The sequence below is a fragment of the Ornithorhynchus anatinus genome, chromosome 3, assembly GCF_004115215.2.
Source record: "Ornithorhynchus anatinus isolate Pmale09 chromosome 3, mOrnAna1.pri.v4, whole genome shotgun sequence".
Classification (NCBI taxonomy): Eukaryota; Metazoa; Chordata; class Mammalia; order Monotremata; family Ornithorhynchidae; genus Ornithorhynchus; species Ornithorhynchus anatinus.
In genome coordinates, this window is record NC_041730.1 from 16,600,470 (window position 1) to 16,610,945 (window position 10,476).

Below are 10,476 nucleotides of genomic sequence, written 5' to 3' on the forward strand. Positions count from 1 at the left end.
ACCGCGGACTGTCAACCGGCGCCCGCTCCCCGCTAGAGACGACGGCGCGAGCGATCGAGTCGCCCTGTCCCCGGTTCGGACTCCCCGCTTCCTGGAAAGGAGAGGGTGAGGAGAGGAGGGGGGCCCGGGGAAGGGAATCGCTGGTATTTATTGAGCGCTCACTGTGCGCAGAGCGCCGTATTGGGCGCCTACCAGGGGCAGAGCGCTGTTCTGGGCGCTTGGGAGAGGACAGTACCGCACAGTCGGCGGGCACGTTCCCCCGCCCCAGACGAGTTTTCAATCCGGAGGCGACAACCGCGGTATCCGTTAAACGCTTAGGACGCGCCGAACCCCGTGCTAAAGGCTGGGGTTAGAGACCACCGGACAGACCCCCGGGGGCTCCGCTTACTACGACGCTGTGGGCGGGGAACGCGTCTGTTCACTCATTCGTTCGATGGCGCTTACGGCGCGCTCGCTACCGCTATGAATAATCGTATTTATTGAGCGCTGACTGTGCGCCAAGCACCGTACTGAGCGCTCGGGAGAGCACGCTCTGACATCAAGCACATCTCCCGCCCACGACGAGACGTGGCTCGGTGGAAAGGGGCCGGGCTTCGGAGTCAGAGGTCACGGGTTCGACTCCCGGCTCTGCCGCTCGTCAGCTGCGGGACCGTGGGCGAGTCACTTCGCTTCCCCGGGCCTCGGTGACCTCATCTGGAAAATGGGGATTCACCGGGAGTCTCACGTGGGCCGACCCGATGACCCTGTATCTCCCCCAGCGCTTAGAACGGTGCTCTGCACAGGGTGGGCGCTGAACAAATACCAACATTATCATCATTAACGAGCTCTCGGTGGGCAAACCACTGTGCTGAGCGCTTGGGAGAGTACACGCTAGCATCAAGCACATTCCCCGACCACAACAAGCTCACGGTGCGCCAAGCACTGTACTGAGCGCTTGTGAGAATACAATCTAACATCAAGCACGTTCCCCGCCCGTGACGAGTTCTCAGTGCGCCGAGCGCTGTACTGAACGCTGGGGAAAGAAAAATCTAACAACAAAGACACATTCCCCGCCCACAGTGAGCTCTCAGCGCGCCGAGCACTGTACTAAACGCTCGGGAGAGAAAAATCTAACAACAAAGACGCATTCCCCGCCCACGACGCGCTCTCAGCGCGCCGAGCACTGTACTAAACGCTCGGGAGGGAACGATCTAACATCAGGCACATTCCCCGCCCACGACGAGCTCTCAGCGCGCCGCGCTCTGTACTAAACGCTCGGGGGAGAACCACCTAACATCAAGTACATTCCCCGTCCTTAACGAGCTCTCAGTGCGCCCAGCACTGTACTAAACGCTCGGGAGAGCACGATCTAACAGCAGACAGACACGTTCCCTGCCCACGACGCGCTCTCAGTGCGCCCAGCACTGTGCTAAGCGCCCGGGAGGGTAGGTTCTAACGTCAGGCACCTGCCTTGCCCACGACGAGCTCTCGGTGTGCAAAGCACTGTACTAAACGCTTGGCAGAGTACAATCTAACATGAGGCACGTGCCCCGACCACGACGACCTCACAGTGCGCCAAACACTGCACTGTACGCTCGGGAGAGAACAATCTGACATCAAAAAGGCAACGTGGCTCGGTGGCAAGAGCCCGGGCCGGGGAGTCCGAGGTCGTGGGTTCTAATTCCGCCTCCGCCCCTCGTCGGCTGGGCGAATCGGGGCGAGTCGTCTCACTTCCCTGGGCCTCCGTGACCTCATCTGGAGAATGGGGGTGAAGCCCGGAAGCCCCACATGGGACGACCCGATGACCCTGTATCTCCCCCGGCGCTCTGCACCTAGTCGGCGCTTAACAAATACCAACATTTTCAGGATTATTCTCTGGGCCTCAGTGACCTATCTGGAAAATGGGGATGAAGCCTGTGAACCTCACACGGGACAACCCGATGACCCTGTATCTCCCCCGGCGCTTAGAGCGGCGCTCTGCCCCTAGTCGGCGCTTAACAAATACCAACATTATTAGGATTATTCTCTGGGCCTCAGTTCCCTCGTCTGGAAAATGGGGGTGAAGCCTGGGAGCCCCACGGGGGACAGAGCGATGACCCTGTCTCTCCCCCAGCGCTTAGAACAGTGCTCTGCGCATAGTGAGCGCTTAACAGGTACCAACATTATTATTAGTCTCTGGGCCTCAGTGACCTCGTCTGGAAAATGGGGATGAAGCCTGGGAGCCCCACAGGGGACCACCTCATCACCTTGTATCTCCCCCAGCGCTTACAACAGCGCTCTGCCCATAGTCGGCGCTTACCAACCCCCCCCCCAGGATTCCTCTTCTTCTTCTCTGGGCCTCAGTGACCTCATCTGGCAAATGGGGACGAAGCCTGGGAGCCCCAAGGGGGGCAAACTGATGACCCTGTATCTCCCCCAGCGCTTAGAACAGCGCTCTGCACCTAGTCGGCGCTTACCAAACCCCCCCAGGATTCTTCTTCTTCTTCTCTGGGCCTCAGTGACCTCATCTGGCAAATGGGGACGAAGCCTGGGAGCCCCAAGGGGGGGCCCACCCCCTCGCCTTGTATCTCCCCCCAGCGCTTACAACAGCGCTCTGCCCATAGTCGGCGCTTACCAAACCCCCCCCCCCCCCCAGGATTCTTCTTCTTCTCTGGGCCTCAGTGACCTCGTCTGGAAAATGGGGACGAAGCCTGGGAGCCCCACGTGGGCCCCCCCCCCCAACGCTTAGAGCAGTGCTTAGCACCGAGTAGGGGCTTAAGGCAGGGCAGCATTATCCCGCCCCGGCTCGCGGGCTCTCCCGTCCTCTCCCGAGGGCTCAGCGCAGCGTTTTGCACAGAGAAAGGGCTCCATTAGCAGGACTGGACGGATGGATGGACGGATGAATGAATGAATAAACGAATGAATGAAGGCAGGTCCCCCTCCCCCCCACCCCCGCATCCCTGGGCTCCCTCCCTTCCCCCCTCACCTCGATCGGGCTCCTCTCGCGATCCGAATGTCCCGGCGTCTGTCGCCGACAGGCGGGCGCGAGCACGGGCTCGGGCGCGCGCGCACCGCCCCCGTTTCTCCTCCCCCCCCCCTTCCCCGGCCCTCCGCGTCCGTGCCGCTGCCCGGCTCGGCGAGCGCGGGCCCCTCAACGATTTTCAAATCCGAAGGCCGTCCAATCGGCGGGCTCCTCCGCCTCGGCGCCCGCCCCCCCCCCCACCCCGCCAATCGCCGGAGGGCTACGGCGCAGCCCGTCGCCTATTGGCTCGCCGAGCTGCCCGTCAGGGAGGGCGGCGATGGAAGCCGGAAGCTGCGGCCGTTCGCGCTGCCGCCTGGGGGGGGGGGGGGGGCGGGCCGAGGACTACATGTCCCGGGGTGCACCGCGGCAGGGTGGCCGGGCCGAGGACTACAGATCCCAGGGTGCACTGCGGCGGGTCGGCCGGGCCGAGGACTACATGTCCCAGGGTGCACTGCGGCCGCCCCCCTTATTATTAGCTTATTATTATTATTATCATCCCCGTGGGACGCATTTTCTGTCTTATTTTTTTTCTTTCTTTGTTCATTTTTTTCTTTCTTTCTTAATTTTTCCTTCCTTTCTTAATTTTTCCTTCCTTTCTTAATTTTTCCTTCCTTCCTTCCTTCCTTCCTTCCTTTCTTTCTTTCTTTCTTTCTTTCTTTCTTTCTTTCTTTCTTTCTTTCTTTCTTTCTTTCTTTCTTTCTTTCTTCTTTCTTCTTTCTTTCTTTCTTTCTTTCTTTCTCTCCTTCCTTTCTTTCTTTCTTTCTCTCCTTCTCTCCTTTCTTTCTCTCCTTTCTCTTCTTTCACTCCTTTCTCCCTTTCTCTCCTTTCTTTCTGTCTTCCTTTCATTCAGTCGTATTTATTGAGCACTTACTGTGTGCAGACCACTGTACTAAGCGTGTAATAATAATAATGTTGGGATTTGTTAAGCACTTACTAATAATAATAATCATGATGGCATTTGCTCAGCGCTTACTATGCACCAAACCCTGTTCTAAGCGCAGGGGAGGATACAAGGTCATCGGGTTGTCACAGGTGGGGCCCACAGTCTTCATCCCCATTTTACAGATGAGGTAACTGAGGCCCAGAGAAGGGAAGTGACTTGCCCAAAGTCACACAGCTGGGATTTGAACCCATGATCTCCGAGTCCCCAGCTCGTGCTCTTTCCACTGAGCCACGCCGCTTCTCTGTGCCGAGCACTGTTCTATGCACTGGGGGAGATCCAAGGTCATCAGGTTGTCCCACGTGGGGCTCACGGTCTTCATCCCCATTTTCCAGATGAGGGAACTGAGGCCCAGAGAAGTGAAGTGACTTGCCCACAGTCACCCAGCTGACAAGGGGCAGAGCAGAGATTCGAACCCATGACCTCCGACTCCCAAGCCCGGGCTCTTTCCACTGAGCCCCGCTGCTTCATCTATCGTGGCTCAGTGGAGAGAGAGCCCGGGCTTGGGAGTCGGAGGTCATGGGTTCGAATATCTGCTCTGCCACTTGTCAGCTGGGTGACTGTGGGCAAGTCACTTCTCTGGGCCTCAGTTCCCTCATCTGGAAAATGGGAATTAACTGTGAGCCTCACGTGGGACAAGCTGATGACCCTGTATCTCCCCCAGCGCTTAGAACAGTGCTCTGCACCTAGTAAGCGCTTAACAAATACCAACGTTATTATTATTATCTATCAGATAAGAAAGGGGAGGGAGTTGCAGGCCCGAGATAGTATGGGTCCAAGGGGTTGGCGGTGAGATCGACGAGCTGGAGGTACAGTGAGTAGGTTTGGAATCGCTCATCTGCCACGACTGATTTGTAATTTATGAATTCATTTATAAACTCTAATTTCCCCAATTTATGAATTAATGCCACTGAGTCATTCCCGATTCATAGCAACCCATTGGACCTATTTTCTCCGGAATATCTCATCTCCTGTCATAATCCATAACCTTGCTAATGACTCTTCTCTTATCTTCTGACAAGCAGCGTGGCTCAGTGGAAAGAACACAGGGTTGGGAGTCAGAGGTCATGGGTTCTAATTCCGGCCCCGTCACTCGTCAGCTGTGGGACTTTGGGCAAGTCACTTCACTTCTCTGGGCCTCAGTGACCTCGTCTGGAAAATGAGGATGAAGACTGTGAACCCCACGCGGGCCAACCTGATCACCTTGTATCTCCCCCAGCACTTAGAAGGGTGCTTGGCATATAGTAAGCGCTTAACAAATACCAATATTATTATTATTAAATTGGGGATTAGGACTATGAGCCCCACATGGGACAACTTGATGACCTTCTATCTCCCCCAGCGCTTAGAACGGTGCTTGGCACATAGTATTAATTAATTCATTCATTCAATAGTATTTATTGAGCGCTTACTATGTGCAGAGCACTGTACTAAGCGCTTGGGATGAACAAGTCGGCAACAGATGGAGACGGTCCCCGCCGTTCGACGGGCTCACGGTCTGATCGGGGGAGACGGACAGACGAGAACGATGGCGATAAACAGCGTCGAGGGGAAGAACGTCTCGTAAAAACGATGGCGACTAAATAGAATCGAGGCGATGTACGATTCATTAACAAAATAAATAGGGTAACGAAAATATATACAGTCGAGCGGACGAGTACGGTGCCGTGGGGAGGGGAAGGGAGAGGTGGAGGAGCAGAGGGAAAAGGGGAAAATGAGGCTTTAGCTGCGGAGAGGTGAAGGGGGGGATGGTAGAGGGAGTAGGGGGGAAGAGGAGCTCGGTCTGGGAAGGCCTCTTGGAGGAGGTGATTTTTAAGTAGGGTTTTGAAGAGGGAAAGAGAATCAGTTTGGCGGAGGTGAGGAGGGAGGGCGTTCCGGGACCGCGGGAGAACGTGACCTGGGGGTCGACGGCGGGATGGGCGAGACCGAGGGACGGTGAGGAGGTGGGCGCTTAACAACTACCAATATTATTATTATTATTATTGTTATTAAAACGGGGATTAAGACTGTGAGCCCCACGTGGGACAACCTGATGACCTTGAATCTCCCCCAGTGCTCAGAACGGTGCGCGGCACATAGTGAGCGCTTAACAAATACCATCATCATCATTATTACTAGTATCATTGTTACGGCTTCTGGCCATCTAGCTCCTGGTCTGCCTCTTCCACGGTTTCCCTGGACTTTTCCCAGGGTTAGTGTTTTCTCCGGAGAATTAGTTCTCCAGATGATGTGTCCAAAATATGCTAATCTAAGTGGAGTCATTTAGCCTTCTAAGGACCACATTGGCTTAATTTGCTGCAGAACCCATTTGTTTGTTTACTGGGCTTTTATGGCATATGATATATATATATATATATATATATGGTATATGGTTTACCCTATATATGGTATATATACCATATAATATATTATTTTACCATAATAATATGGTATATTTCCATAACATAGTAATATCACGTTACCACGATATTCGCAAAAGCCTTCTCCGACACCGTATTGCAAAAGAATCAGTGCTCCTTCTATCCTGTTTTTTCACTGTCCAGGTTTCAGATCCATACGGTGTCACTGGGAACACCCCGGCACTGACAATTGGTATTAAATCATTTCCAAATAGAATTGTGTTTTGCAAAGAATCTTCCTCAATTCCTTGATTGCGTTATGTTCGATTGTGTGATGCCAGGTGGGGGAGAAATCACAGACTGCACCCATTGTCCATTCCAGCTGTCTTCATAATAATAATAATGTTGGTATTTGTTAAGCGCTATGTGCAGAGCACTGTTCTAAGCGCTGGGGGAGATACAGATTGTCCATTCCAAGCGCTTAATACAGTGCTCTGACCATAGTAAGCGCTCAATAAATACTATCCCAGCTCTGCCACTTCTCAGCTGTGTGACTGTGGGCAAGTCACTTAACTTCTCTGTGCCTCAGTTCCCTCATCTGTAAAATGAGGATGAAGACCGTGAGCCCCACGTGGGACAACCTGATTCCCCTGTGTCCACCCCAGCGCTTAGAACAGTGCTCTGCGCATAGTAAGCGCTTAACAAATACCGACATTATTATTATTATTATTGAATGAATACAGGGTAATCAGGTTTGTCCCACATGAGGCCTACAGTCTTAATCCCCATTTTACAGACGAGGTCACTGAGGCCCAGTGAAGTGGCTTAAAAATAACAATAATGTTGGTATTTGTTAAGCGCTCACTAAGTGCAGAGCACTGTTCTAAGCGCTGGGGGAGATACAGGGTCATCAAGTTGCCCCACGTGAGGCTCACAGTCTTCATCCCCATTGTACAGATGAGGGAACTGAGGCTCAGAGAAGTGAAGTGACTCGCCCACAGTCACCCAGCTGACAAGGGGCAGAGTCGGGATTCGAACCCATGACCTAATAATAATAATGTTGGTATTTGTTAAGCGCTTACTATGTGCCGAGCACTGTTCTAAGCGCTGGGGTAGACACAGGGGAATCAGGATGTCCCACGTGGGGCTCACAGTCTTCATCCCCATTTTACAGATGAGGTAACCGAGGCACAGAGAAGTGAAGTGACTTGCCCACAGTCACCCAGCTGACAAGGGGCAGAGCAGAGATTCGAACCCATGACCTCCGACTCCCAAGCCCGGGCTCTCTCCCCTGAGCCTCGCTGCTTCTCTAAAACTGTGAGCCCGACTTTGGGCAGGGATGGTCTCTCTCTGTTGCCCGATTGGGCATTCCAAGCGCTTAGTCCAGTGCTGTGCACATAGTAGGCGCTCAAAAAATCCGACCAAAGGACTGACTGAGGAGGCCAGGCCCTGCAGCTGCCGCCACCGCCTCAACATTTTTCATCTGTCAAAGGGGGATGAAGCCTGTGAGCCTCACGTGGGACCACCTCATGACCCTGTATCTCCCCCGGCGCTTAGAACAGTGCCCTGCACTTAGTGAGCGCTTAACAAATACCAACATTATTAACTTGAAGTAGGGGCAGGCGGCCCGCTAGGCCCTGCTTCCGGTGTTCCCCGGAAGTAGCCAATGCGCGGGGCGCGTGGGCGGGGCCCGAGGGAGGGGCGGAGTCGTTTGGGTGGGCACGCTGACGTCATTCGCGGCGCTGGAATCCCGGGGGGGGGGGGTAGGGAGGAGGCGCATGCGCAAACAAAAGCTGAGGCGGTGGAGGCGTATGCGCAATAGCTGAGGCGCATGCGCAAGGAAATTGGGAGGGGTGGAGGCGCATGCGCAAAGAATATGGGGGGGAGGGGTGGAGGCGCATGCGCAAAGAATATGGGGGGGTGGAGGCGCATGCGCAAAGAATATGGGGGGGGGGGTGGAGGCGCATGCGCGCGCCAGTGGTTTTACTGGCAGCCCTTCCAGCTGTTCCTTTTTCCCTCCCTCACTGCGGGAGGCCGTTGATGATATTCGTCACCATCCTCATCAAACGGTATTTGTTAAGCGCTTACTATGTGCAGAGCACTGTTCTAAGCGCTGGGGGAGACACAAGGGAATCAGGTTGTCCCACGTGGGGCTCACAGTCTTCATCCCCATTTGACAGATGAAGTCACTGAGGCCCAGAGAAGTGAAGTGACCTGCCCACAGTCACCCAGCTGACAAGTGGCCGAGCCGGGATTCGAACCCATGACCTCTGACTCCCAAGCCCGGGCTCTTTCCCCTGAGCCACGCATAAGGGTGGCATTTGTTAAGCGCTTATTATGTGCCAAGCACTGTTCTTAGCGCTGGGATAGATAATCATAATAATGGTGGTATTTGTTAAGCCCTTACTATGTGCCCAGCACTGCTCTAAGCGCTGGGGTAGGAAATGATAGAGAATAGGTAATTATTAGAATAGACAATAAATAATAGAGAACAGAGAATAAATAATTATTAAAATAGAGAATGAATAATAGAGAATAGGTAATAATTATTAAAATAGAGAATTATTAGAATAGAGAATAAATAACGGAGAATAGATAATAAATAACTATGAGACTAGAGACTGAGTAATAGAGAATGGGTAATAATTATTAGAACAGAGAATGAATAATAGAGAATAGATAAATCATTATTAAAATAGAGAATAAACAATAGAGAATAGGTAATAAATAACTATTAGAATAGGGAATAAATAATAGAGCATAGATAATAATTATTAGAATGGAGAATAAATAGTAAAGAATAGATAATTATTGGAATGGAGAATAAATAATAGAGAAGCAGCATGGCTGCTTGGTATTTGTTGGTATATGTTGGTATTTGTTAAGCGCTTACTATGTGCCGAGCTCTGTTCCAAGCCCTGGGGGAGATCCAAGGTCATCAGGTTGTCCCATGTAAGGCTCACGGTCTTCATCCCCATTTTGCAGATGAGGTCACCGGGGCTCAGAGAAGTGAAGTGACTTGCCCACAGTCACCCAGCTGACAAGCGGCAGGGCCGGGATTCGGACCCTTGACCTCTGACTCCCGAGCCCGGGCTCTTTCCACCGAGCCACGCTGCTGGACTGATTAACCCCTCTAGAGGACCATGTTTCTGAAAATAAAATAGCCTAAAGAGCGAGCAGCAATAGCAACGGAGAGTCAGAGAACATTCTAAGGACAAGTTCAAAGTGGTTCAGATCATCCCAAGGGAAAAAACAAACAGGAATACTGGGAATTATGAAGATTTTATTTATGGTAGACCGTAAGCCCGTCAAAAGGCAGGCAGTGTCTCTATCTGTTACCGATTTGTCCATTCCAAGCGCTTAGTACAGTGCTCTGCACAAAGTAAGCGCTCAATAAATGCGATTGAAACACTACTGAATGAATTAAAAGCTTACTACGTGCCAGGCACTGTACTAAGCGCTGGGGTAGATAGAAGCTAATCAGGTCGGACACGGTCCCTGTCCCACCTGGGGCTCACAGCTAAGTCTGAGCCCCATGTGAGACCCGATTGTCTTGTGTCTAGCCCAGCGCTCAGTACAGTGCTTAGCACATTAGGTGCTTAACAGATACAATTATTATTATTACACTTTCCACAGTCACTCATCCACGACTCATCCGATTAGACCGTGAGTCCGTCACCGGGCAGGGATTGTCCCTATCTGTTGCCGAACTGTCCATTCCAAGCGCTCAGTACAGTGCTCTGCACATAGTAAGCGCTCAAAAATACGATCGAATGAATAAATCCCCATTTTACAGATGAGGGAACTGGGGCGCAGGTAAGTGAGGTGACTTTCCCCAGGTCACACGGCAGACAAGTGGGGGAGCTGGAATTTGAACCCAGGACCTTCTGACTCCCAATAGTTCCTTCTCTGTTTTGGAAGGAAACAATGAAAAATAATAATAATAATGTTGCTATTTGTTAAGCGCTTATTAGGTGCAGAGCACCGTTCTAAGCGCTGGGGTAGATACAGGGTAATCGGGTCGTCCCATGTGAGGCTCACAGTTAACCCCCATTTTACAGATGCGGTAACTGAGGCCCAGAGAAGTGAAGTGACTCGCCCACAGTCACACAACTGACGCGTGGCGGAGCCGGGATTCGAACCCATGACCTCCGGCTCCCAAGCCCGGGCTCTTTCCACTGAGCCGCGCTGCGGGAAGACGTGTTTTAATATAAACC

The 10,476-nt window shown here is 52.5% G+C and overlaps 1 protein-coding gene across 3 annotated transcripts in view; it reads right to left on the bottom strand.

The window, feature by feature from the left end:
- LOC100090319 (inner centromere protein) overlaps positions 1-3,046 on the bottom strand; it is a 29,987-nt gene extending 26,941 nt beyond the window's left edge. For all 3 annotated transcript variants that reach the window (XM_029061224.2, XM_029061222.2, XM_029061223.2), the window contains exon 1: positions 2,945-3,046. The gene's annotated coding sequence lies outside the window, so the exon portion shown is untranslated. The remainder of the gene's footprint in view (positions 1-2,944) is intronic.
- Between the last annotated feature and the right edge of the window lie 7,430 nt (positions 3,047-10,476).